Source organism: Protopterus annectens, chromosome 3.part1 (assembly GCF_019279795.1).
Source record: "Protopterus annectens isolate FY-2018-M chromosome 3.part1, PAN1.0, whole genome shotgun sequence".
Classification (NCBI taxonomy): domain Eukaryota; kingdom Metazoa; phylum Chordata; order Ceratodontiformes; family Protopteridae; genus Protopterus; species Protopterus annectens.
Window position 1 is genome coordinate 640985224 of NC_056732.1, and position 27465 is coordinate 641012688.

The window sequence follows — 27465 nt, forward strand, 5'->3', positions numbered from 1 at the left end:
TGGGAAAAGAAAGATGTTTTTCAGACTCAGTTTAAAAGACAGTGGAATAAGTATTTAAGGTACCTGGATGATATTTTTATTTTATAGAAGTACAAGGGACAAGTGATAGAGGATTTTGTTATGTACATCAATAATGCATCTCCCTAATTCTGGTTTATTTACATGAATTAAGAGAATAGTATAGATTATCTTGTTGTCATCCTTTACAAAGATGGTTCCAACCGAAACTTTGCTTCAAAAATTTATAGAAAGACAAGATTTTCCAATAGTTATTTGGATTATCAGAGTTGCCACCCTCAATGCACAAAAAAGAATATTTTCAAGGGGCAACTAGCAACTGAAATAATGTATTCAAATATGCTAAATTTCAAAATGGAGCTAGGTCAACTAATACAGATGTTTCAAGAGAGGGGTTACCCACATCACCTCCTCCTAAAAGTAAGTGAGGAAGTCTTGGCAGGGTGGGGAATGAAGTTTAAACCTCTATTAGGAAAAGAAGCATAGATACAATGAATAGATAGAAATATGGATAGCAAGGAAAATAAATGGCAGTTGCTTTTGCTGGAGGCGGTAGAGAAACTAAAGAAATCTTATTTAAAAACTGGGTGATTTTTAAGGGCAACCTGGATATTTTTAACACTCTAGGGGCAACCCGTAATTTATGTACACACTGGTAAAAATCTCATATTTTTGTTTAAACACACAAAACCCATTCTGTACCTGAAATAAAGGGGAACTATGTGGTGTGAAGCATGTAGACAATGTAAATAGGTGCTGGAATGTATAAATGTGACTGCAGGGAACCCATCTTTTGACTTGCATCTCAAAGAAGGTAATTGGGCATCTATAGTGTTGATTTATATTGCTATTTGCCAAAGATGTGGCTTTTTTCATGTGAGTAAGACAGACAGGCAATTTAGAAAATGGATTTATGTACATTTGTTTGCCATTTCTAGGAAAATTATGAATAATGCCTTTTTTAAACACACCCTTAGCTGCACAGGCGATCCCAAATTTAAGTTTGCAATCATTGATATCATCCCTAGAAATGAAAGGGGTGGGTGGTGGGAGTTGGAAATAAAAAAAGAGAAATTTTTGGCAATTTAAATCACATGCCAAGGTCATGTCAGGTCTTAATGACAATGGGCAGTACTCATGAAAGTTTGTGTAGGCTCCATGTAGAGCCTACACCGAGGCTTTTCATGTTTCCTGTAGCACTGTACAGAGTGCACAATCCCTGCATTATTAATGGGCTTCATGCACTCCACACAGTGTGAGCAGCTTGTCCATGTGCTGACATGAACAAGTTTTCAACTACTTACATGGAACAAGTTTCCTTGCAAGCAGTGAAGTGTGTATAAATAGACGCTAGCATTGGTAAACCATTAATTGAATGGTTTACCAATGCTAGTTATGTTTGCTTAGTTAATTTTAATGTAGAAATAAGTATTGTGTATTGTAAATGTATGTAAATGTAATAAATTAATTTTTTTCCCCATTTAAATCTTAGCGTGCATTTGCATTGTGTGCCACGATGGGCAGTGGTACTAAACCTTGCAATGTGAGGATAATCCAAAAATGGGCAAAGAAACCAATGAATCATAGCTGGCAGGTGCCCAATAATTAATAATGCCATGCTGTTTGTCTTACAAGTATGCTACAGTCTATTTAAAATGGTTGTATTCTATTTTTTCCCTTTATATGTGAAGTTTAAGTGTAGCTGAGTGGGTTGGCACACTGCAGCAAGTTGCTTAGCAGTGCTTAAACATCTGTGAAGAGTTATATAGAATTGTATAGCTGCAAATTTGGATGCTGATTTAGCTTAGTGGTTAGAGTTTTGGCTTTGTGTGCAGTAGGTGCATGGTTCGAATACCACGACAGGGCATTTAGCTTTTACATCAGAAAGCATGTTTATATTAATGTTAATTTTATTTACCGATGTAGTTATTGGCATTTGCAAGGAACACGTGCCAGACATCTAAAAATATAAACCGGATACTTGTAATGTTTATTGAAAAGGTCAAGTTTAAGCATAGCTGAGGGGTTTGCACAGCACAGTGCAGTGCTCACCAATGCTTAAATGAAAATAAGAAGGATATACAGCAGCTTAACAGCAGATCCTCAATGGCTGAATGGTTACAGTACTGGCACTTGTACATTAGGATCCTGACCATTCAGCTTTTTACACGTGATAGGGAAATGTATATTGGAATATAAAAAACTAAATCCAAATGGCAAGAGCAATACAAGGCAGATATACCAAAATGGCACATAGAAATCCTCAATACTTCAGTAGTCCACAGTATTCAAACAAATAGCCAGTACTGCAACTAATTCAGTATAAAAACAATATAATTTATTAATCACAAGCAGGTTAGCGCTTTCACCAGATGGCTTCATCAGACCTACTAAACATTTCACTCTTCAGTTTAAATACAAAAAATAGCGGGAAAAAAGCCATTCTTAAAGTGAAAGAATCAATTATTTCAATTATTGCATCCAACCCATCTAAAATCAATAATATACACAATAATCAATTCATCTATTCAAAAACCTTCACATATATCTAATATATAATATGTAATAGTTTATACACTAAAAGCATTATCAGTTCATAAATAACATACCTAAAATGTATATGAATGTATACAGACATGAACACATGAATGAATATAAAAATAAAATAAAAATAAAAATAAAAGTGAAGACAAGCCATACTACACCCTAAACGTGCAGTATGAGTATGGATATAAATATGTAAATAGTGAGAACTAAATGGATGCATATCTGAACTGCAACTAAGCCCTTAATTTCCTCATTTTGAGGAAAGGTTGAATGGGAACCTTACCATTTAATCCAGGGCTAATGTCAGACCTGAATCTCATGATCCAATTAGTTTCCCTCGCTTCTGTAAAAGTCTTAATGTCCCCTCCTCTAATACTCCTATATATATTCTCCACTATTTTAAACCTAAAACTATGTCCTTCCCCTCTCTCTGTGACATGTTTTGCAAGGGCATTGGTCATTGATCTAATTCTAATATGGTAAGTATGCTCACGCATCTTATCCCTCAGGCACCTATTTGTCTTGCCAATATAGAATGCGGAGCATCCCACACAAGTAGCTAAATAGACCACATCAGTGGACATACAATTTCCTTTAGCTCGAAATGTAAACACACCAAAACCAGAAGGATGTATAAATATAGGATCAGAATCAATCAGAAAACAAAAATTACAATGGTTACAAGGTGATGTGGAACAAAATTCACTATGGCCATCCTGTCTACTATCTCTTGGGTAGCACAACAGTCTCTTCAAATTCATTTTATTCTTATATACAAATTTAGGTATACTTCCTATAACTTTTCTTATAGTCGGATCCACTAATAAGATATGCCAATGTGTCTTAACTACATCTTTTATAATTCCTACATCTTTAGTATAAAAAATTGGAAAAATTGTATTATTAGACTCCATTCCCCCTCTGGGTATGCTACCTTCCAAAGGAACAGAGATTGGTATATTGGAATATGTTAACTATAGTGGTCCATCTTAATCAGAAGCCTATTTGCAGTGGAGACCCAAGTATAAAAGCCCCAGTTACACACAAATGTCCAATACATTAAAGTTACAGGAACAAATCACGTAGTGAAATGCATACATTTAGAAGATATAATAAAATAGATGCACATAAGAATAAAATAACATTAATGAACAATACTGTTGTATATATCAAAACAATATTCAGCCCAGCTAAGCGGATTTGTGCACTGCTAAGCACTCCTCAGCATTTGCCCCTTTAAGCACTGCTCAACTCAGCTTAGCAGGTTTACACACCGCTGAGCTGTGCTCATCATTTTCAAAAATGGTTCAATGATGGAACGGGGCATATGGCCTTATTTAACCCACACAGGTGGGAATACAGTCAGAAGCTGCTGTAGTTTGATCATTGCAGTAGCTATGTCTTCAGTTGGAGAGGGAGTGCACTTTCGGGCACAGCGCTGGGGCATTTTGGAGTCCAGGGTCATGGCTGGGCTCCTTGATGACAGACTGCTGCAGGGCCAGTACCAGGGCTCCCAATACAAATGTGAGGACTGGGACCTTCTGGCATGTGACCTCACCAGTGTTACTGGAATTCCCTGAACTGGTGAGCAAGTACAACATCACTATGCCTACTTAAAGTGGAGAAAGGGTGTGCTCTTGGCCCAATGGTTCCAAGATGCGTGAGACAGTAATGCCTCAGTAGTTTGTAAGTATTCCACCAATAGCTGTACCAAATTCTTGCCTGAGTATGTGATAGACAGGTATGCATAATGGTTGCTTTTCCCCTACAGCTGCAGAGGTCAGAGCTAGCAATGTTGAAGCCCATGCAGACAGACTGGTGAAGCTGAACCAAGAGTCTGGTGAGTACAGATCTGTCTTGTCATATATAGTGCAATACATAAGAAGGAGTCCATTGTTTACTGCCAGTAGGTATAGTGTGCTCTGAGTGCACTGAATAAATACATTTTCTGACCAATATTGATCTACATGATATGCAGTACAACTGAAAGTAGAAATGCAGCTGTAATAAAGCACTGTGTCATGTTGCTCAAATAAAGATTTATACCACAAACTGTTGTGTTTACTCTGATATATTGTTGAAGAAATAGAATGTGTACAGGTGCTTCACAGCAAATATAGCTTTGATAGCATGCATTAACTGAGGATATTCTGATAACCAGCTGTTATACAAAACTGTAGATTGTGGAGCTGTAAAACCAGATATAAATGAAATATGAAATATGTCCTGCACTAAGATCTGAGCCTTGAACAGTAATGTGTAATCTATTATAATGTGTCCCCTGTAGCATTGCCTTGTGTTAACCTTTGCATTCCAGATCTTATTATTTCAAAGGATTAATACACAGTACACTATCTATCATGCATGAATCTCAGGCATGTATGTTAAACTATCACCACAGTCTTTGTTGACACTACACTTAGATTGCAAGGTCAGACTGTCTACCCAAGAGAGTATTAGGCAGAAATCAGTTAAGCAAAATATAGCAGTTCCCCAGTAGCTCAGTGTGATGAGAAATAGCTTTGTCATTCATTTTGCACACCCAGACCATGGTTTGAATCCAGGGAGTGCTACTAACTTGTGTGAATATTTACAGTTAATATTTGTAGAAATAGACTGGTAGTGTTAACAGATATGTTCTCCACAGGTCTTACAGGTAAATAAATGTTTGTAGTAGCTGTATGAAGGGTATTCTAATAAACCATGTACAACTGCTCCGCTGTCCAAAGGCCTGCAAATGACAACAGGATAGGTACATACACCATGCACTCTTCCCGATACATGTCTTTCAAGTGTCAGGCTATCACAGCTAGTGGTCACTGCTGCCAATAACTTTGGACACAGATATGAATCCAGGTGAAGTATGCCAGTAGCACACTCACACATCAGTGCAGGGTACACCTTCTTCGTCATATATGTAACCCTGGCATGCACAAGTCTCCTCTACTCATATACCCAGAGTTGTCACAGTTTTCCCCATAGCATTCCAGGTTGACAGTTATATAGTGATGTATGTGCTGCAGAAGCTATGGGCCATAGAGTGATTTAAAGTGACAGCAGACCTGTAGAGTCTTGAGCAGTACTGTTGTGAAAAATAGAAGCCTATACAGTTGTTAATGGACTTTTTTTCTCTCCTCCGTCCCTTATCTGCATCAATAATTATTATTCATATACTATGGGTATGTTGTTCTCAAAGCTTAATGTTGGGACTTGTGTTCTATTATTGTTCATATATTTAATTGGTTGCATATTAACATACCTTGTTCAAATACCATTGTGGATGGCCTGTTGCCGTAAATGTAACTGGCACACTGTTGCAATGCTAACTGTTATTCCATTTATGCATGTGTTCTGTTTGCTATGCAGTTGTTTCACTTCTATTGTTCTGAGTTAATTGGAATAACCATGCATGTTGTTATAACTAATTTTGAAATGTTTTGTTCATGACTAACCAATACATTTTTAAAAACCTCTACACCATAGCACATTTGGGAAGGCAGATCCCAACAGATCCATCTGTCCCATCTCACCTGGCTGCAGCACCAGGCCCCAGCACATCTGGGACCCAACCCGGAACTGCCTCCTCCACTGGTCCTGCACCACCCTCAGGTGGAGCCTCAGGGGATGAGGCCTGCCCCCCCCCCCTGGGCACAGAGAGGAACCCATCACCCACAAACAATTCTGAGGTATGGTGCGCAGGTTCATCCAGACAGAGCTGGATGGAAACCTGAGCTAGATCGAGGGCAGACTAGTGCACCTCGAGGAGCAGCCTGCCCCTGTTGTCCAGCCCCCAGCACAGCCACCTTTGGGGCTATGAAGGGGCAGTGGTGACTGCCCATGAGTGGGGACCTCAGTCCCACTGTTTCCATCTGGAGGCACATGGGCCTCTGATTCCCAACCACCCTCCCAGTCCTAGGTGTTTACCCCCCTCATGTGTCATACACCACCCCTGCCTGCTGTCTTTTATCTCTGCAAAAGCAACCTCTCCTACCCAATGTACCTCCCCAAATGTACCTACAACCTTTACCCAACATCCCCCTGTCACCTTAAAAAAGGGGGGCATCTGTCCCACCCCAAAAAACATGTCCCATACATAGCTCTCCATTTCAGCCCCAAGTACACTGATGTCAATCAATTTACCTCTGAATTACTCAATCAATGTATGTCACCCACACCCCTCCCTGTGTGGTGTGAGGCTCTAAATTCCAAATTGCCCACATCATCCACAGCTATTGCTGCAGAAGCAATGGAGAGCTGTGGTCCTTTCCTACACCCATCCTGCAAATCCCTAGCTGCCTTTCAAATTGTTTTTCCCCCTGCTTGCCCTCATTTTGTCACTTTCCTATCATCCTTTTTTCTTTTCTTTTTTTTGAAATTAGCACGGGAATAAGCAGAGCTAAGTGAAGCCAAAAAGGACTAAACACCTCTTGGCATTGCTTAGTGTCATGTAAACCCATGCAAACTCACTTAAAACTGCTTTAATCACTCTGTCTCAGTCAGCCTCTGTCTTACCCAGTAACAAAATAATCAGCCCTGGCACATCCCTAACCCAAGACCCTGTGTACTACAGTCTGAGCAACATACCACAAGACCATATGAGCTGTGGGAATGTGTAATGCTTTTTCAAACATATTATGCATTACAGTCATTTAACATTAGGTAAATAACATATTACTACCATGTCTTGAACCAAACACCCTGTGCACTACGGTTAGAGCAATGTGCCATATAAGCTGTAGGAATTTGTGATGCTTTTTCAAACATATCATGCATTGCAGTCATTAAGCAGTAGGGAAAATATCACTGCTAACTCCTGAATCCAGGACCCTGTACACTAGAGTCAGAACAATGTACCACTATACCAAATAAGCTCTAGGAAATCATTGATGCACATACTGCTCAACCTCTTAGTGCAAGAAACTGGATGAACACTAACAAAATGGGGTACAGAGCCCCAACAATAGCCACATATTTTACATAGTGCAGTTATACATATAAGAAAGTTGATAGAGTAACATGGTTTGTTTTAACATATATTTTCTGAATGATTCAAAGTCTGTAACTCAATCCTCTGTCATTATTTAGTGCCATCAGACCTCAGATTATCCCAGTTATTTGCTAGACAAAAAAAATATTCTAAGGATCAGACCAAAAATATGAGCACAAACCAGACATTCTGTGAAAATATGTACAGTTTTTGATATGCTGATGCATTTGTAAAGTTATCAGGCAGTATAGGGATATACCTTTATGGTGAAAAACATCACTGCCAAATTATGAACACATAGCCATTTCAACTGCAGTCAGGGCAACATACCAGTAGGCCAACTGACCTCTTGAGTACAGCAACTGAGTTATATGAACACATCCTGATAGTCAGTCACACAGTACTCTGACATATAGTGGCCAACACATTGTGTACTTGGGCATAAGACACGGACACAGAACCAGTACGCAGACCAATAAATACTGCAAAGTGTCACATGTGACTGTACAGATTTCCAAAGAATGTATAGGATTTTGGCTCATATTTATGGCCTGTTCCTCATAACATTTGTGGTATTCTGCTAAATCACTGGGATGATATCAGCATGGAAGTCAGCAAATAATAATATGCATTGGAGTGTCAGACTTCAAATCCCTCTGAAACTGAATGTCAAAACAAACACTGTTACTCTAGTAATTCTCTAAGGTTATGATACCAGTATTTAAAATCTCTCCTTATTTGTGACCCTTTGTCCACACATTTTGTAGTGCTGTGTCTACATTTCCTGTGCTAAGAGGTTGAGAGGTATGCAGACATAGTATGCAAAACTGTGGATATAACTAATCAGTCCAAACAGTGGACAGCATTTTCACCTACGCTCTGTGATGCTGTAGCGCCAACACCTCCATAATGTTCTCACAGGCCAAGAAAAGGGGCAAGGCTCACATGAAGGCCTTAATTATAGCACTGTGTTGCCATGACATTGGCTAATAGGAAGGCAGCCCAGCTGTTCTGGATGCTATTAGCAAATGGGAGCAACAGACTGGTGCACAGGACATCAACTCTTCATGAGCATTACCTAAAAAAGGCAAGTAGATGCCTATGCTAAACATGTCTGATACTTTCAACCAAAAAGTTCACTAATAACACAGAAGAACCACAAACTGGTTTAGCGGAGATTAAAACTTTTTTTATGCTAAACCAGTTTATGGTTCTTCTGTGTTATTAGTGAACTTTTTGGATGGAGTTTTTGTTGTTCACTGGCTCCTGAAGTGGTTTTTAATATTAGGTCTGATACTTTCATCAAGAAGACAGACTATGACTATTCACCACACCTTTTGTGGAGTTATTCTGAAAAAGGGGTACAGCACTATACCAGGTATGTCAAACAAGTATAAAATGGAATGCAGATGAGGGATGCAACCATGGGAAAAAGGAATTTAAACAGTAGCTCTCAATAACACTTCCAGGACTGTCATGTTGCATGTTAGTCTGCTGTCCAGCACCTACAGCCATCCCTGATGGGTATGTCTGCAGCATACCTCTGAACAGTACAGAGTTTTGCCAAATGTCCTGATATTTGCCTCACAATCTTGGCCATGTTTTCCATAAAAGTTTGTTTCCCTGGCAAATTAGTAGCATGAAGGACTGCAGTCAGAAAATAATGATGTCTGGTACTGCTGATGTCAGACACCTGTGAGTAAGTCACCCTACACCACATTATGCACTGTTCTCTGTTATTGTGTATCTCAGATGTTCTTGGAATGTCCACATGCACCTGTAGTACCACTCAGCTATTTGCCAGATGTAGGCTGGAAGATCTGATACCTTAACATTGCCCATAGAGAGCACCCAGCAGTTGATGGCAGTGATGTGTGTGGACACATAACAGCACAGTCTGTCACAGCAGTCAGGCCATTTCTGGTAGTCCTGCTACCATCTCAGGTTACTAGGCTATGAGCCATAAGCAACCATATGCCTAGGCCATAAATTAGCCCATGTGTATGCAAGGCAGCAGCTGATGTCCCCATCCAACAGGGACACAGGTGGTATCCCAAGGGTGTATGTGCTGTTAACCATCCATTTGACTAGGCCAAACCTGCAAAGGTGTTGTTAGCCACTCTGCCTGATGTGGACATGGTGCCCATTCCACTGCAGGGTGATTGTGTGTGACACACATGTGAGTTGCCAATAAGGCCAGTCCAGGTCACCTACCAAGTTGAGTGTGTGTGTGTGTGTGTGTGTGTGTGTGTGTGTGTGTGTGTGTGTGTGTGTGTGTGTGTGTGTGTGTGTGTGTGTGTGTGTGTGTGTGTGTGTGTGTGTGTGTGTGTGTGTGTGTGTGTGTGTGTGCGTGTATGTGTGTGGGTGTGTGTGTTTGTTAACATAGTGGAGCATGACCTGCACTCATGCAGCCAGCAGTCCCAGCAATATTAAGACCATGATTTCCTCGCACGCCACAGTGAGGCCACTCCTGAGGAGTATGTATGACACTGGGTAGAGGGTTGGCCTTATAGCCTATAGGTGTATGGTAGATGTTTGATGGCCTGGTATTCCACAGTGGGGAATCTCCATGATGTCCCTAGCTGCTGCTGGGTGATGTGAATGATGAATGGTGGATTATACACATTAATGGTCCTCAGTGGGGGCAACATGACACATCAGGATAAGGGGGAGAATGCATGCTGTCATGCTGGTATGTTCACAATACTCACTCACATACTGTACTGATAGATAGTAGGGGTATAATGTGGGTGTTAGCACTGGATAGTGCTAGCAAATGTGCATGTGTATGGTCTGTACACAGTGTTAGCCAATGTATGCGGTCCTGTGATGTGTTCCCCTGTTCATGTCTTCCAGGTGGGATGTATCTTAGATGTCACCCACCATACACAGAGTCTGAGAATGTAGAGATCTTGGATTCCTTGAGACTACATCACAGGCTACTGTTGGGGAGAAGCCAACAGCACATGCAGCAATGAACTGTCCCATGGGCAGAACTGGTGGGGACCGTCAACAACATTGGACACCATGGCAGGGGCTATGAACAGGTCAGACACCGTGCCACAGACCTAATACACAATGCATGGCAAAGGGCTGCAGCTGTGCCCAGGGACCATGCTGGCACTGGTGGAGGGCCTGCTACAGAAGCACCATTGACACCAACAGAAGAGTTCCTCGCCAACCTTGGTGAAGCCACTGCCTCCCAGGCACACATCCCCACATTTGTTGTGGAGGTTGGTGGTACAGAGTCAACAGCCATGGAGCATAAATATAAGGCCCCAGTAGTCATCACATCAATACTGTAGCATTCATAGTGGCAGCCTTTGCATACCTGGATGCATATGTCAGGTCAAACTGCATTTGTAGGTGGGGTTTTGTAATGCACACAAGTGCACACCTATTGTGAATGTCAGTGATTTGGATAGTATCACAGCCTGTATGGTTCATGTTCATAAATGTGCATATTATCCTGTACCAATGCCACATGTGAGTGTGTGTTGAGGGGCATGGCCGACCTTTGTGGGAGTTAACATAGACTTTACAGATTTAGCAGATGTCTGCATAGGTGCATAGCAGACTGTCCATGCTGCTAATGTATTTTTTTACTGACTGAGGACTATTCACAGGTAATGTCCACCTTTTGGCTGAATGTGGTCCCTTCACCTATATGGTGAACCACATACAAGCAATTCCTGATGACTGCCAATACTTGGTACCTGAATGCAAATATGTGGCCATCCTGGGTACCCAGGCCTGTCATTGCAGTCTGTGTGTTTATGGGGTTGGCACTGATGTGGGACATGGTGGGGACATGTACTTGCTGTATGGCATGCTGACACTGTTGTCTGCATACAGCTTGAGACTGGGACCTTGAGAGCATTCTATACCCACTGTATGGCTGATTGCAGTGTGTTAACAGCAGTCTGTGCTTCAATGACAGAGTGCAAAATACTTACAGTTCACACAGCCTTAGGTTGTATATACATATGTGGGTGGAGCCAATTAGTATTCATGCCTATATACTTGTGGGTTATTGAGACACCGAGTAGTCACAGGGCCTTGACATGTATACATATTGCACACACATAAGTGACAATGAATGGCTTTGCAACATTATCAAATGTGGAGTGCGGGACATGATCTGTAATATCATGACAGTTGGCAAGACATACCATGGCCACCGCAAATGCAACAAACAGAACTTCCTCTGATTTACTACAATGGCACCTTCTTTATGTGACATTACCTTAGCTTACACTATTTGTCATAACATTGAAGTGCTTCTGCTGTACAATACCTGCTCTATGCAATCAGCACAGGACCATATGACATTTTTGTTGCCCTACACTCTTAGGACCTCTGTACTGTTTCAGTTGTTGTCACAGGTCACAACTTACCAAACATGGACTGCAACCTGCAGGGTGCAACAGATGGTGGCCATACCTGTGACCTCTGCATATGTCTGCAGATTGTCCTGATGTTTGACACATACTTTATTTGCATCTGTCAAAAAATGTGGTTTTCTGGTGAACTGTAGGAAAATCATGACAGACTGACATTGCAGGTTGATGACAGCTATTGCCATGTAATTACACATACACTTTGGACAGTACGTTCACATTCACAACCTGTTCTGGTATCTACTTTCCATGCATATCACAGCAATATGTAAAGGTTGTGCCCAGTGTTTGGTGTTTGCCCCATTTTTTCATATGGATCTAACCAGATGTCTTTCTGTGTGGGGTTGAGAGGTATGCTTGTGGCCATAACACGGGTAGACAAGGGGATGTACGTACATACATATATGCATACATATACACACAGGCACACACACACACACACACACACACACACACACACACACACACACACACACACACACACACACAAACTCATGACCTGTCCTTGTTGATATAAGAACCTGAAACTGCGTAGTTATACAAACAATACTGCTGAATACATACAAACACCACAGAGCTACTATAGTGTTGCAGTGGCTGCCACTACTATTCACATGGGCAGCAATTGCAAAGGCTGTTAGGATTGCCAATGGTGGTTTCACAGGCCCTTAACATGGTATAGCCATCTGAAATACAGACACACACCTGCGTGGGGACATACATTGAAACACAATACATGCAGAGTTGACACTTTTCCTATTATATGACCTATCTTGTAATTATGTACAATACAGACTGATATGACTATTGCATGTACCACAGTGCCTTTGTGTTAGAAAATCTATGATTGTGTTTGTAATGTAGATAACATCAACTGGCTCTTTAATGACATGCCTTGTGGAGGGGGTCAACAGATCTTAAAATAGTATAACCAACATACACAACAGCCATAGGGAAAATGGTTCACACACAAACACACACAGTAGTATAGTTGGCTGTACTGAGATTCAAACACCTACTTATCTACATGTACATACTACAGTGCTGCTTATTTATCACACATGCCACAATGCTTTTAGGGCTAAGTGTTCAAAGGTACATCTAAGGTGAATGACTTCAGCAGCCCTTGTAAATTAGGGTGATGGGAAGTATACTGAGTGGAAAAGGCCTCAAAATGGTATAACCAACACACTCCCACACAGAGGATATGGCTCTCACCACACACATGCAGCATCACAGTTGTCAGTATTGAGATTAGAACCCTACCTACCTAATCATCTGTACTACAGTGTTATGCAGTTATTGCACATGCCATGGAGCATACAGGGCTGATCAATGTCCAAAGGTACATATGAGGTGAACAACATCGGCAGGTCTTGTAAAGTAGGGTGATGGGAAGTATACTGGGTGGGAAAGGCCTCACAATGCTTTCATCTACAACACACACACTTACAAAGACATTTCCCAGGAGTAAGATTAAAACTCCTACCTATCTAGTTATTTGTACTACAGTATTACACAGTTATTGCATATAGGGGTGATGAGTGTTGAAAGGTAATTCTGATGTGAATGACATCAGCTGAACTTGTAAAGTAGGGCAATGGAAAGTGTACTGGGTGAGAAGGGCTTCAAAATACCTTCACCTGCAAATACAACTACACACACACACACACACACACACACACACACACACACACACACACACACACACACACACACACACACACACACACACATATTTGCCAGGATAGAGATTATAACCCCATACCTATCTAAATATTTGTGCTATAGTGTTATGTATGTATTGCAAGTGCCACAGAGCTTCAATGGTTGCTGAGTGTCCAAAGGTACTTCTAAGGTAAATGACATCAGCAGATCTGGTTAAGTAGGGCAATGGGAAATGTACTGAGTGGGAAAGATCTCAAAATACTTTCACCTACAAACACAACCACACACACACACACACACACACACACACACACACACACATACACACACACACACACACACACACACACACACACACACACACACACACACACACACACACACACACACACACACACACACACATTTGCCAGGACTGAGATTATAACCCCTACCTATCTAGTTATTTGTTTTACAGTGTTTTGCATTTATTGCACATGCCACAGAGCCTATCAGGGTGACGTGTGTCCAAAGGTGCTTCTAAGGTGAATGACATCAGCAGATCTTGTAAAGTAGGACAATGGGAAGTATATTGGGTGGGAAAGGCCTCATAATACTTTAACCTACAAACACACACAAAGGCAGGTGATGTGATATTACAACCCCTACCTCACTAGTGTTATGCAATAGAGCTCACATTCATGCTGGCACATGCAATTGGTTACAACTGGTATGCAGTTGTTCACAGCAGAACATCATTCTATGCATTTCAAGGTATCTGTGTCTATGACTCACTTTCTGTGTCTCCCTGTCTCTGTCTCTCTCTATCACTGTCTGTCTCTCTCTTCCCCATGTCTATGTGTGTGTATGCTTGAAATATTGTTATATGTTACTCATATATATGTCTGTGTATCACATGAAACAGATACAGATATATCACATATGGGTCACCTCCAAATAGCTGATGGTCATTGTGTGCGATGGGTGTGGGTAGAGACAGTTAAGGTGTACATAGCTGTCTGTATGCAAAGACATATATGCACAATATAGTTAAATTGTCCAATGTGGTTTAAGACATGGGTTGTAATTCTCTAAGTGTAGGAGCATGTCCAGTATGACTTTCTATAGTAAGAGTGGGACTCCATTCCAGAGACAGATGTACTCCAGTCCAGGGTTTTGTGTGCCACAGCCATCCCTCTCAACCTGTTAGTACAAGAAATCTGAAGATAGCCTGCCAAAATGGGGGGACAATGGCCTAAACATGGGGAGATATTGTAAATATTGATCTTACAAATGTAGAAAGTTGCTAGAGTAACAGGGTTTGTTTTAGCAGACATTGTACTGACATATATGACATCTGACACTGAAATGCATTGTGCATTACGTCATTACTTAATGACAGAAATCCTAAACAAATAAACTGGAACAGCAAACAACTAATAAGCAAAGCCAGTCCCACGAACTGTTCCAAAATGTTCTCTCAAAGCACCAGCACTACAATAATCCGATAAAAACGTATTTTATTCCACACAATAAAAACAGTTGAGCGCTTTCATCAAGTAATGACTTCATCAGAACTAACAAATAAACGAATCATTCTCCTTTTAAAACAACCATTTGCATCACCTGGCATTCTTCCATTACATTAAATGATAAATTTAAAGTGCTAGTGCCTAATATAGTTCCTTCCGATATGTTTACAACTTGAATATCAATAAGTAATTCATATTGAAAATAATGGTTGTACAACTCCTGCCCTTAAAAATGTAACTAGTACTTCTGAACACCAACAATAGTTTTATGCATATATATAAATAAATCATGTGTGCAAGCTTTTTTTAAAAATATATATATATATATATACACATATAAGTGAAAAAGTAAGTGGAAACAGTACATTTCTTTTACAGCTTATGTCATTTTTACATAACATCTAAAATGGGCTTAATAGATATCTGTTCATTTATTCCAGGATAAACAGATGCGTTTAATTTGATTTGCCACCTGATTTCCTTATCACTCACTTTTAGTTTTATATCCCCACCCCTTATGTTCCTTTTTACTACCTCCAATATTCCAAACTTAAACCCTGAACAGGTTGCACTGTCCATCAAATGCTTCGATAGTGCATTATTACCATCTTTTTTCTTAACACTATACATGTGGTCGTAAATCCTATTCCTTAAACAACGGGTGGTCATCCCCACATAAAAACAAGGGCAGTCATTACAGGTGGCTAAATACACTAAATTAGTGGTTCTACAGTTCCCTCTCTGATATTGTATACTTGTTTTATTATAGTTGAACAGCACTACTGTCTTTGTTCCTACAATATATCTACATTGATTACAGGTGCCACACATAGTGGTACCAAATCTCCCTGCTGTATCATTGTACTTTTCAACTTTCTTTTCCAACAACCCCTTCATGTTATTCCCCCTTCTATGTACAAAGTGGGGCACTTCTCCCAAAATTTTATACATCTTGTCGTCCACTCTTAAAATATTCCAATTATGGTGTATAATTTTCTTAACTTCTCCACTGAAGTTGTTGTGTTGCAATACACATGCCATACCATATTTACCAAAAGTTTCCACTTGGTCACCACTAACTCCATCCTTTTTCATTTGGTTGGCAAGACCCACCCCAATCAATGGTTTGTATTTAATACCCCACTGTTTATTAATGTATCCAGTGATGTCTTCTATCATCTCCATCGGGTACCCCCTTTCCTTAAAAAACATGGCTATTTTTGCTAGTTCTTGCTCCACATCTTCCCTTTCAGAGGTCATCCTGGCCACCCGAATACATTGACCCTTTATAATATTCCTTTTTTGAGCCCAAGGATGATTACTCGTGTAGTGTAGGTAGGAATTACTGAAAGTTTCCTTCCGGAAGATGTTGGACTTAAATTTTCCTTCCTTTAAACTTATTTGTACATCCAGATAGGGTATTGTATCCTGATGTCTAACCATTGTAAACTTGAAATGGTCACTACATGAATTCAAATATCCATGAAACTGGTTCAATTGGTCAAGGTCCCCCTTCCACAAAATAAAAATATCGTCCAAATAACGAAAATACCCAGAAATATATTGGTTCCAATGGGTATTAAGGAAATATTCCTTTTCCCAGTCGAATACTACCAGGTTGGCATAAATGGGGGCATGCCCCATATAACCCTTTCTCCTGATTGTAGTGTTCACCTTCGTACCAAATGTAGTTATGTGCAAGTACCAATTCCATGAATCCCATTATAAGTAAGGTCTTTTCCCATGAAATTAAATTAGACCACATGATACTCTCCTGTAATCTCTGCAAACCATCTTCTCTGGGTATATTAGAAAACAAATCCACCACATCAATTGTTACTAACCATTTTACCCCATCAGCTAATTCTGGTACCAACCTACCTAAAAAATCCCATGAGTCGATTACCAAATGTGGAATTTTCTTAACAATAGGTTTCAGCCATTGATCTATGACCTTACCAAAAGGGAAGGTTTTAGACTGGCTCCCAGAAATTATAGGTCTGAATGGGGGGTCCCTTAGATCTTTATGGACTTTAGGGATGCCTACGATGGTACTCATAATGGGATTTTTCACCTTAAGAAAGCTGTATAGGTTGTTATCAATCCTACCATCCATCAATAGGTCTTCCAAGTGTAGGTCAATTTTACGGTACCCGATGTTAACCTCGTTCACTGAGGATACTCTGTACTTTCCGGACTGCAATAAAATCACGTTAATCTTGTTCCTATATTGCTGGGTGGGGTACAATACCACCCCTCCCCCCTTGTCTGGTTTCATAATTCGAATATCCTTATTTTCTTGTAATTCCCTCAACACACCTGATTCTTCCTTAGTCAAATTATACCTACCTTTATAGTTCTTCATACTATACCTATGAAGATCCTCAGTAATCAATTTCTCAAAAGGAGAATGATTAGTTTATTTGTTAGTTCTGATGAAGTCATTACTTGATGACAGCGCTCAACTGTTTTTATTGTGTGGAATAAAATACGTTTTTATCGGATTATTGTAGTGCTGGTGCTTTGAGAGAACATTTTGGAACAGTTCGTGGGACTGGCTTTGCTTATTAGTTGTTTGCTGTTCCAGTTTATTTGTTTTGTTTTGTTGCTGTTATTTGGATGATGGATTCTCTCGACGAGTTACCTTCAATTTTTTCCCCGCGGAGAGAAGAGATCAGGGGGCTCCAGTCGGAAATGGCCATCATGCGAAGAGAACTAACAAGGTTGATAGACCTTATGACGCAACCTAACCCTACAGTTGCCAACCTCAGGTCTGTGACGTCGTCGCGTTTGGAGGGCCGCAATGGAGACCAGAAGGATGATAGAAGCGTTCAGATGTTTTGAGATGAATTGGAGATACCAGCCTCTCATGGATCCCGACCGGAGGGCAGTTCTATGTTCAAGAATGTGTCTGGAGGGGAAAGGAATGGATCGGAGGTGGATTTCAACAAAACTGGAGCGCGGCCCAAACGCACAGTTCCCAAGAGGACATACGCCTTCACGGCGCATGAGAAGGGTATTGGAACTGAAAACAAGCCTATGTTTAAACGAACATTCAGAGGTAAAGGGCGGGATGATTTTAACAATTTTTTAGATGGGCAATATGACTTTGACGATAAATATAAGTCTGCAGATGGTAACAACACTAACAAAGACATTACCGGAAATGTGCAAAGAACTCTTAAAGATGTAATTGTAACCTTTGGGAAGAAACTAAAAACGTTAAAGACATTGCAGCTGGACAATAACTATTTGAAAAAATGTCTGGATAGTGGTGTGGTCCCTATGGGGCTGCGGTTTTTTAAAATTCCTATGGGAATAGATATGAATGACAACAATAAAAGGGAATGTAATAAAATGTTTGATGGGTTTGGTTTCACTTTCATGAAGTTTATTATGGGGTGCAATGATAACAGCATTTGTAAGCTACTGTCTGAAATGGATGATTTAAATAATAGTATTGTACAAGATGCTTTATTTGATGAATACGAAACCTTGTATGATTCACAATTTAATTGGGTATGTAGTGCAACCACCAAACAGTTTGAGAGAAAGTGTAGGAAGCTCAATAGAGATTTAGAACAGTATAAAAAAGGAGAGGTTTATAGATGGGAAAAGGATGTAAATAAGAAGGCTTACAAACCGTATGGTGGTTTTAATAACAGACAACAGGAAAGAACGTATGGTAGGGTGAACTACACCCATAACAATTATAAACCACAGGATGCTTACAAACCAAGGGATGGGGGTAGATTTAACTCTCGAGCACCCAACCGTCAATATTACAATAATCATGGAAACATTTTTTTAGAGGGAGAAGAGATCTGGGAGGAATATCCTGCGAAACAGTTCAGACACAGGGGGGAGTCCCCCCTAAGGGGAAGGGCAACCAAGTGATTGTTGGGTCTAGGCAAAGAAACAATAAGGAGATTATAAAGGTGGATGATGTGACTTATTCGTATGAGAATTTTTTCATTTTCAATTATACTGACGTGACTCCTAAGAAAGAACACTTCACCCTTTTCTCTAAGGGAATGAAATTTATTCCTAGTGCCAAATATGATGTAGTTGACAGTATAATTGATGTTAAGAAATACATCAGGAAATTAAATCTTAAAGTTATTTTCGATGGGGTGGTGACAAAGGAGGACAATGAATTTCGAAGGAAGAGTACATACACTCCACCTTTAAACCCTCTATTAGGTACATTTGAGAAATTGATTACTGAGGATCTTTATAGGTATAGTATGAAGAACTATAAAGGTAGGTATAATTTGACTAAGGAAGAATCAGGTGTGTTGAGGGAATTACAAGAAAATAAGGATATTCGAATTATGAAACCGGACAAGGGGGGAGGGGTGGTATTGTACCCCACCCAGCAATATAGGAACAAGATTAACGCAATTTTATTGCAGTCCGGAAAGTACAGAGTATCCTCAGTGAACGAGGTTAACATCGGGTACCGTAAAATTGACCTACACTTGGAAGACCTATTGATGGATGGTAGGATTGATAACAACCTATACAGCTTTCTTAAGGTGAAAAATCCCATTATGAGTACCATCGTAGGCATCCCTAAAGTCCATAAAGATCTAAGGGACCCCCCATTCAGACCTATAATTTCTGGGAGCCAGTCTAAAACCTTCCCTTTTGGTAAGGTCATAGATCAATGGCTGAAACCTATTGTTAAGAAAATTCCACATTTGGTAATCGACTCATGGGATTTTTTAGGTAGGTTGGTACCAGAATTAGCTGATGGGGTAAAATGGTTAGTAACAATTGATGTGGTGGATTTGTTTTCTAATATACCCAGAGAAGATGGTTTGCAGAGATTACAGGAGAGTATCATGTGGTCTAATTTAATTTCATGGGAAAAGACCTTACTTATAATGGGATTCATGGAATTGGTACTTGCACATAACTACATTTGGTACGAAGGTGAATACTACAATCAGGAGAAAGGGGTGGCTATGGGGGCGGCATGCGCCCCCATTTATGCCAACCTGGTAGTATTCGACTGGGAAAAGGAATATGTCCTTAATACCCATTGGAACCAATATATTTCTGGGTATTTTCGTTATTTGGACGATATTTTTATTTTGTGGAAGGGGGACCTTGACCAATTGAACCAGTTTCATGGATATTTGAATTCATGTAGTGACCATTTCAAGTTTACAATGGTTAGACATCAGGATACAATACCCTATCTGGATGTACAAATAAGTTTAAAGGAAGGAAAATTTAAGTCCAACATCTTCCGGAAGGAAACTTTCAGTAATTCCTACCTACACTACACGAGTAATCATCCTTGGGCTCAAAAAAGGAATATTATAAAGGGTCAATGTATTCGGGTGGCCAGGATGACCTCTGAAAGGGAAGATGTGGAGCAAGAACTAGCAAAAATAGCCATGTTTTTTAAGGAAAGGGGGTACCCGATGGAGATGATAGAAGACATCACTGGATACGTCAATAAACAGTGGGGTATTAAATACAAACCGCTGATTGGGGTGGGTCTTGCCAACCAAATGAAAGAGGATGGAGTTAGTGGTGACCAAGAGGAAACTTTTGGTAAATATGGTATGGCATGTGTATTGCAACACAACAACTTTAGTGGAGAAGTTAAGAAAATTATACACCACAATTGGAATATTTTAAGAGTGGACGACAAGATGTATAAAATCTTGGGAGAAGTGCCCCACTTTGTACATAGAAGGGGGAACAACATGAAGGGGTTGTTGGAAAAGAAAGTTGAAAAGTACAATGATACAGCAGGGAGATTTGGTACCACTATGTGTGGCACCTGTAATCAATGTAGATATATTGTAGGAACTAAGACAGTAGTGCTGTTCAACTATAATAAAACCAGTATAAAATATCAGAGAGGGAACAGTAGAACCACTAATTTAGTGTATTTAGCCACCTGTAATGACTGCCCTTGTTTTTATGTGGGGATGACCACCCGTTGTTTAAGGAATAGGATTTACGACCACATGTATAGTGTTAAGAAAAAAGATGGTAATAATGCACTATCGAAGCATTTGATGGACAGTGCAACCTGTTCAGGGTTTAAGTTTGGAATATTGGAGGTAGTAAAAAGGAACATAAGGGGTGGGGATATAAAACTAAAAGTGAGTGATAAGGAAATCAGGTGGCAAATCAAATTAAACGCATCTGTCTATCCTGGAATAAATGAACAGATATCTATTAAGCCCATTTTAGATGTTATGTATAAATGACATAAGCTGTAAAAGAAATGTACTGTTTCCACTTACTTTTTCACTTATATGTGTATATATACATATATTTTTTTAAAAAAAGCTTGCACACATGATTTATTTATATATATGCATAAAACTATTGTTGGTGTTCAGAAGTACTAGTTACATTTTTAAGGGCAGGAGTTGTACAACCATTATTTTCAATATGAATTACTTATTGATATTCAAGTTGTAAACATATCGGAAGGAACTATATTAGGCACTAGCACTTTAAATTTATCATTTAATGTAATGGAAGAATGTCAGGTGATGCAAATGGTTGTTTTAAAAGGAGAATGATTAGTTTATTTGTTAGTTCTGATGAAGTCATTACTTGATGAAAGCGCTCAACTCTTTTTATTGTGTGGAATAAAATACGTTTTTATCGGATTATTGTAATGACAGAAATCCTCATATCAAACATGAATGTTCCTGTATTGCTATGGGAAGACAGGTGTGTTGGGTGGGCATACCTCTCAACTGTACACATTTTCACAGACTGCACAGATGTTTGCTTTACATTTTGGTTCCATTTAGCATAGTATTGTGCTTGTCTTGGAGAAAACTGGCATATCACTAGAGACTGAAGGTAAGACAGTTATGGCAAACCTTTGAGTTTCAGACTTCTTACCCTTCGGAGAGTTAAGACAACTGCAAGACCTGCTGTGATCCCACTGTGTAATTTTGTAAGTGGACTATTTCATCACTGTCCCTATTTGTGGGCCTTTGCCACACATTTCTTTATGGCTTTGTACAGCTGACGTGCTGTGAGAGGCTGAGAGCTGTATATGGGACTCCAACATTTACATCTATGCATATGACCCTGGACCCTACAGTCTGTTAGTCCCCCACATATACTGCAGTGAGTTTTGTCACCTAGGAGACTACTGTATATTATGGGTAAGCCAGCATTTGAATGACATTTCCTGTTGCCCCACATAGTTGTCAGTTGTCTGCTGCTATCACTGTGGCTATCCCATTCCCTTGCACACATGCAGCGATACCATCTATATGCTAGCACAATGTAATACAGCAATAATTTGTTGTGAAGAAGAGTGACTTACCTTGTGCCTGTGGCAGTTGTGAAGACAGTGTTTGAGGTCTGACTCTGCTGAATGCACACAGTACACAGCCTATACATGGTAAGGTGCAAGTAGTGTGATGTGTGTGGCATCATTTTTACTGTGTGTGCGAGTCAGAGAGAGGTGTCTGTCCCTGAGTCCCTAGGGTGTTAATGTATGTGCTATGCATTGCCTCCTTGCTAAGGCCAGGGCATACTGGACATGCCTACATCTGCCTACAGGGATAAGCTCATGGGGTTCCTTCTCCAAATCCCCCTGTGCCTGTGGGAACCTTGGCAATGGTGGGGGGTTGTGCCCCCTTCCCTGTGCTGTTCCTGCTGCAGCTGTTTCCAGAAGATCATATTGTGCAGCAAGGCAGATACTATGAACATGTGTGCACATGTGGCTGGAGAGTACTGCAGGGGTCCACCAGATATGTCAAGGCAAAGGAACCCTGACTTGAGCAGTCCAAACACACTCTCTACAATGTTTCTAGTTTGTGCTTGTGCCTCATTATGACATTCTTCAGTGTGTGTGTGTGTGTGCATTTCTAATGGGTGTCATCATTACCGGTTCCAGTGTGTAGCCAGCATCCCCCACTAGATGGCCATATGGGTTGCCCCCTCTTGGCAAATGCCTGGTACAGCTGTGAGGCATGCCAGATGTGGGAGTCATGATAACTGCCAGGACTGCCAGTAAACACATTGATGATAATGCCCTGGGCATTGCACATGACCTGGCAGTTGATGGAGTGATAGCCCTTGCAGTTGACATAGACTCTACAATCTTCACTGGGAGGTGCTTTGATGTGGACATGTGTGCAGACTATGGCACCCAGTACCTCAAAGAAGTTTGCTACATGGTGGAAGAGATGCATACTGCTGGACTTCTCCTCAGGGGTGCTGAGGAAATAAATGTGCTCACTGGTGTGTGTTAGCATGACATCCAAGAACTGGTGGAGTTTCCTGGATATAGATGCCTGTGAGACCCCCATGATGACCTCAGTAGGTCTTTGGAAAGTACCTGTAGCTAGTATTCTTAAGGCTACACATACCTTTGTTTCCACTGGGGTGGGTTCCCCTCTGTTGGCTTTGGGTCTGAGGTGAGGGTGGCAGAGCTTGGTGATTTGCTGAAGTATGTCTCTGTCCACCCTGTAGCTCTCTACTATCTCCAGCTCATGTAGCCCCTGAAAGGTTAACCTGGATCTGAACACTCTTCTCCTCCTCATTCTGGGCCAGTTGTCAGCATCATCATCACTGCCCACAGTCTGTAGTACATACATATGTAGCAAAGCAGCAGCAGCCCCTATCATTTTGTTAGTTAAAATTCCCAAGTGTGTACTCCAATGGTGCTGAGTATGTGGGAAAAATCAGATTGAAGAGTGTTTGCATACTTTATACTGGTGTGCTGCAGATGCTGCCTTTGTGATTGGCTGACTATCATACATTCCACCTGCCAGCTACATTATTGAGGGGTTTGAATGGGCCACTATGAGTGCAGAGGCCTTATTAGTCATGTCTAGTTGATTGCCTTTTGTCTGGTATTTTGTTTTGTTTTATTTTTTTTACATTTCCTGCAGTTTTAGGCCTTTAAAACTGTTGCAGCTTGTGTGAACATTGTTGAGTAGTAAGGGCATTTCCCAGGACACAGACTCAGCATTTCTGAAACCAGTTAAGCTTAGCTAAGCAGCCTCAGACACACACCCTTGCTTAGCTGTGTTTAGCTGGTTTCAGAAATGCTGAGCAGTGCTAAGCACTGCTCAAATCCACTTAGCTGGGCTGAATGCTGCTTAGAATTATACTTTTTAGCAATGCTTAAACTGGATAAGCAGAGCTAAACACTACTAAACATTGCTCAGTTTTTTTATTTAAAGGAAATTAATGAATTGGACATTAATTACTCATTACTGACATATTATTAAGTGTATATATTTTACTTTACATGATGTCCCCGTATGTGCTTTGATTACATTACTTTGGGCTATGACTGTACTGTCTGGAACACTTGTGTTTACATGGGGGATTTCGCATCACATATCCACTGACACCGGAAAGGTGGCCAGCTACATTACCCTGGTTAACAAATATCAATTACTACATCATTAAAAATAAAAACATAATTTAACAATGCTTTCCCATGTAAAAGCTATGCTGCTTGCCTTGGTATTCCAACTGTATACCTACTGCATGCAAAGCTGAAACTCTAACCACTGAGCTAAATTGCAAGTAAAGATTTCAGGTATACATTTCTATATAGCTCTTTATACCATTTTAATCAGTGCTGAACAAGACACCTCGCCATGCAAACCCACTCAGCTATACTTAAACTTCAAATACAGTGGAAAAAAACATACAACCATTTTACATTTATATATATCACTATATAAAATATTACCATGTCAATTGCAGGCCAGATAGTCTTCATGAATATCCATGCTTATGCAAAACCTGTCATTCTATCATAGGTTCATAGGTGTGTACTAGGCTAATGGCTTTGTGGTCTTTACAAGCCTAGCCACAGGATTATCTTGACATAGTGCCACCCACCCTTAATCCCCAGTACCTCTGTCGAATAGAGCCACTGGTGTTAACCCTGGGGTGAATTTTCTTTTTCCCATCCACTCATCAAGATTTCTCTTGAAAAGGGTCAGCAACGTGCTCTGCTTGACATGTATGGGAAGTCTGTTCCATAGCATTGGGAGTCTCTGGGTTATGAATCTGTCCCTCCAGCATGTTCTGTTAACTGTGATAACGAGGTTGTGGTCTCTGGAGAGTGTGGTGTGGAGGGATTGGAATGTCTTTAGTTGTAGCATTTCTAACAGAGCTGGGTCAGACATGGCTTTGTAAGTCAAGCAGGGATCACCTCTAAGTAAGTGATATGATACAGAGAATAGTTGGAGTTTTTTTAATCTGCCCATATAGGACAAGTGTTTAAGGCCTAGGATCCTCTTTGTGACGTACTTTTGCAGCCTTTCCAGTTGTTGCAGGTGTCTAGTGAGGTACATGCCAAATGGGGCATTGTACTCGATGATTGGCCTAATGAGAGAAGAGTAGAGGGAGACAATGACCTCTTTCTTCTTGGATGCAAAACCCTTAGTAATGAGATGTGCCACATAGAAGGACTTTCTGACCACAGTGACAATGTGGTGATCAAAACAGAGGTTGCTGTCGACCTGTGTTCCCAGATCTCTTATAACATCTTCTGTGTTCAGTGGACTACCATCAATGTGGCAATTCACGGGAACCATGTTTTTCCCAAAGGGGATGATGACACATATTTTGGCATTGAGCTTATGGCCATGGTTCTGACACCAGTCGTTGGTCACAGTGAGGCCATTCTTTAGGATGTCAACATCACTTGGGGAGTTAATAATAGCTCCCAACTTGCAATCATCTGCAAACTTTGTCAGCCAGAGTCCCTTCATGTTGGTCTGGACTTCAGAGAAGTAGATACCAAACAGGAGAGGACCCAGGACCGAACCCTGCGGGACTCCATTGTTGACTAATCAGCAGTCTGACTTGGAATCAGCTACTTTCACACTGTGGGTTCTATCTGTGAGCCAGTTTGCAACCCACCTAGTGATATAGGGGTTGATGCCAAGCTTAGTGAGTTTTTCTCTGATTCCTGAGTAGGGAATGGTATCAAAAGCCTTGGCCAGATCAACGTACGCTGTATGAACCACCTTGCCTTCATCCACAGCTCTGGTGACTGACACAAAGAAGTTGACCAAGTTGAGCAGGCATGATCTACCCTTCAGAAAACTAAATTATGTGGGATCTAGAGTTTGGAGATTCCATATATCCTTGTTTATTAGGTCTATGATGATGCACTCCATAGCTTTGCATATAAGACTTGTCTGGCTAATGGGGTGATAGTTCCCAGAGTCTGTAGTCACTCCTCCTTTGTGGAGAGGGATGACTGTAGCAGTGCACCATTCGGCAGGGACAAAGCCTGAGGTGAGGCTGTGATTGAACAGGGCACACAGGTGAGGTGCCAGTTCACTCTGTAGTTCATTTAGAACACAACCAGGGATACTGTCAGGTCGCATAGAAGCTGTATTCCTGGCCTTGGACAGTGCTGTTTTAACCTATGCAGCAGTAATACTGGGTGCCTGGCAATCTACTGGTATTGTGATTGGTCCTTTGGGGGGGAGAGGGGGGTAAAGTTGGCAATGAATCTTTTGGCCAGTATTCTGGCAATATCTGTTGACTCGGTATAGGAGGTACTATTGTGCAGTAGCTCAGAGCAAATCTGGGTATTGCCGTCGAGATTCTTTACATAACTATAGAAGGCCTTGTGGTTGTTTTTACTATCTGCTGCAATTTTGTTTTCATACCTAGCTTTAGTGGATTTGATGAATGGTCTCAACTTTTTGTTGATGCAAATAAGGGGAGTCTTGGGACTTCACCTTATTCTGCATGAGTTTCCTCCTTCTGTTGTAGAGTTTGTTTATGGCAGGGGACCACCAGATTGGCTTCCTTTTTGTTTGGAGGAGAGTGTATGTGTTCATACAGTGCATTGGTGTATGATTCTGCAGTCACGCAATTATTCTCCATTTGCATGGGTTCCGTGAAGTTAGCCACCTCTGTTTTTAGGATCCCAAAGTTAGCTTTGGAGAAGTTTTTCATGGTCATTACCTTTGCTGGAGGGATTGGAGGGATGTGGATTTCCAAGATGATTAGTTCATGGTCGGATGTAACCAGGGAGGAGCTGACAATTGTTGTAGAGCAACAGTCACCCATGTTAGTAATGACCAGGTCAAGGATTTTGCTACCTCTAGTGTTGGTATGAACAAGCTGGTCCAGGGCATTGGAATTAATGAACTCCAGGAAATGTTTGGCAAGTGTATTGGTACATGAGTAGTTTACCCAGTTAAAGAAGGGGTAGTTGAAGTCACCCAGTAACAAAGTGTTAGGTTGGACTCTAATATTCTCCAGGGTGCATAGGAAAGTGGAATGTGAGTCTTGGGACATGGTTGGGGACCTGTAGCAGACTACGACCCGAATCATTGTCTTA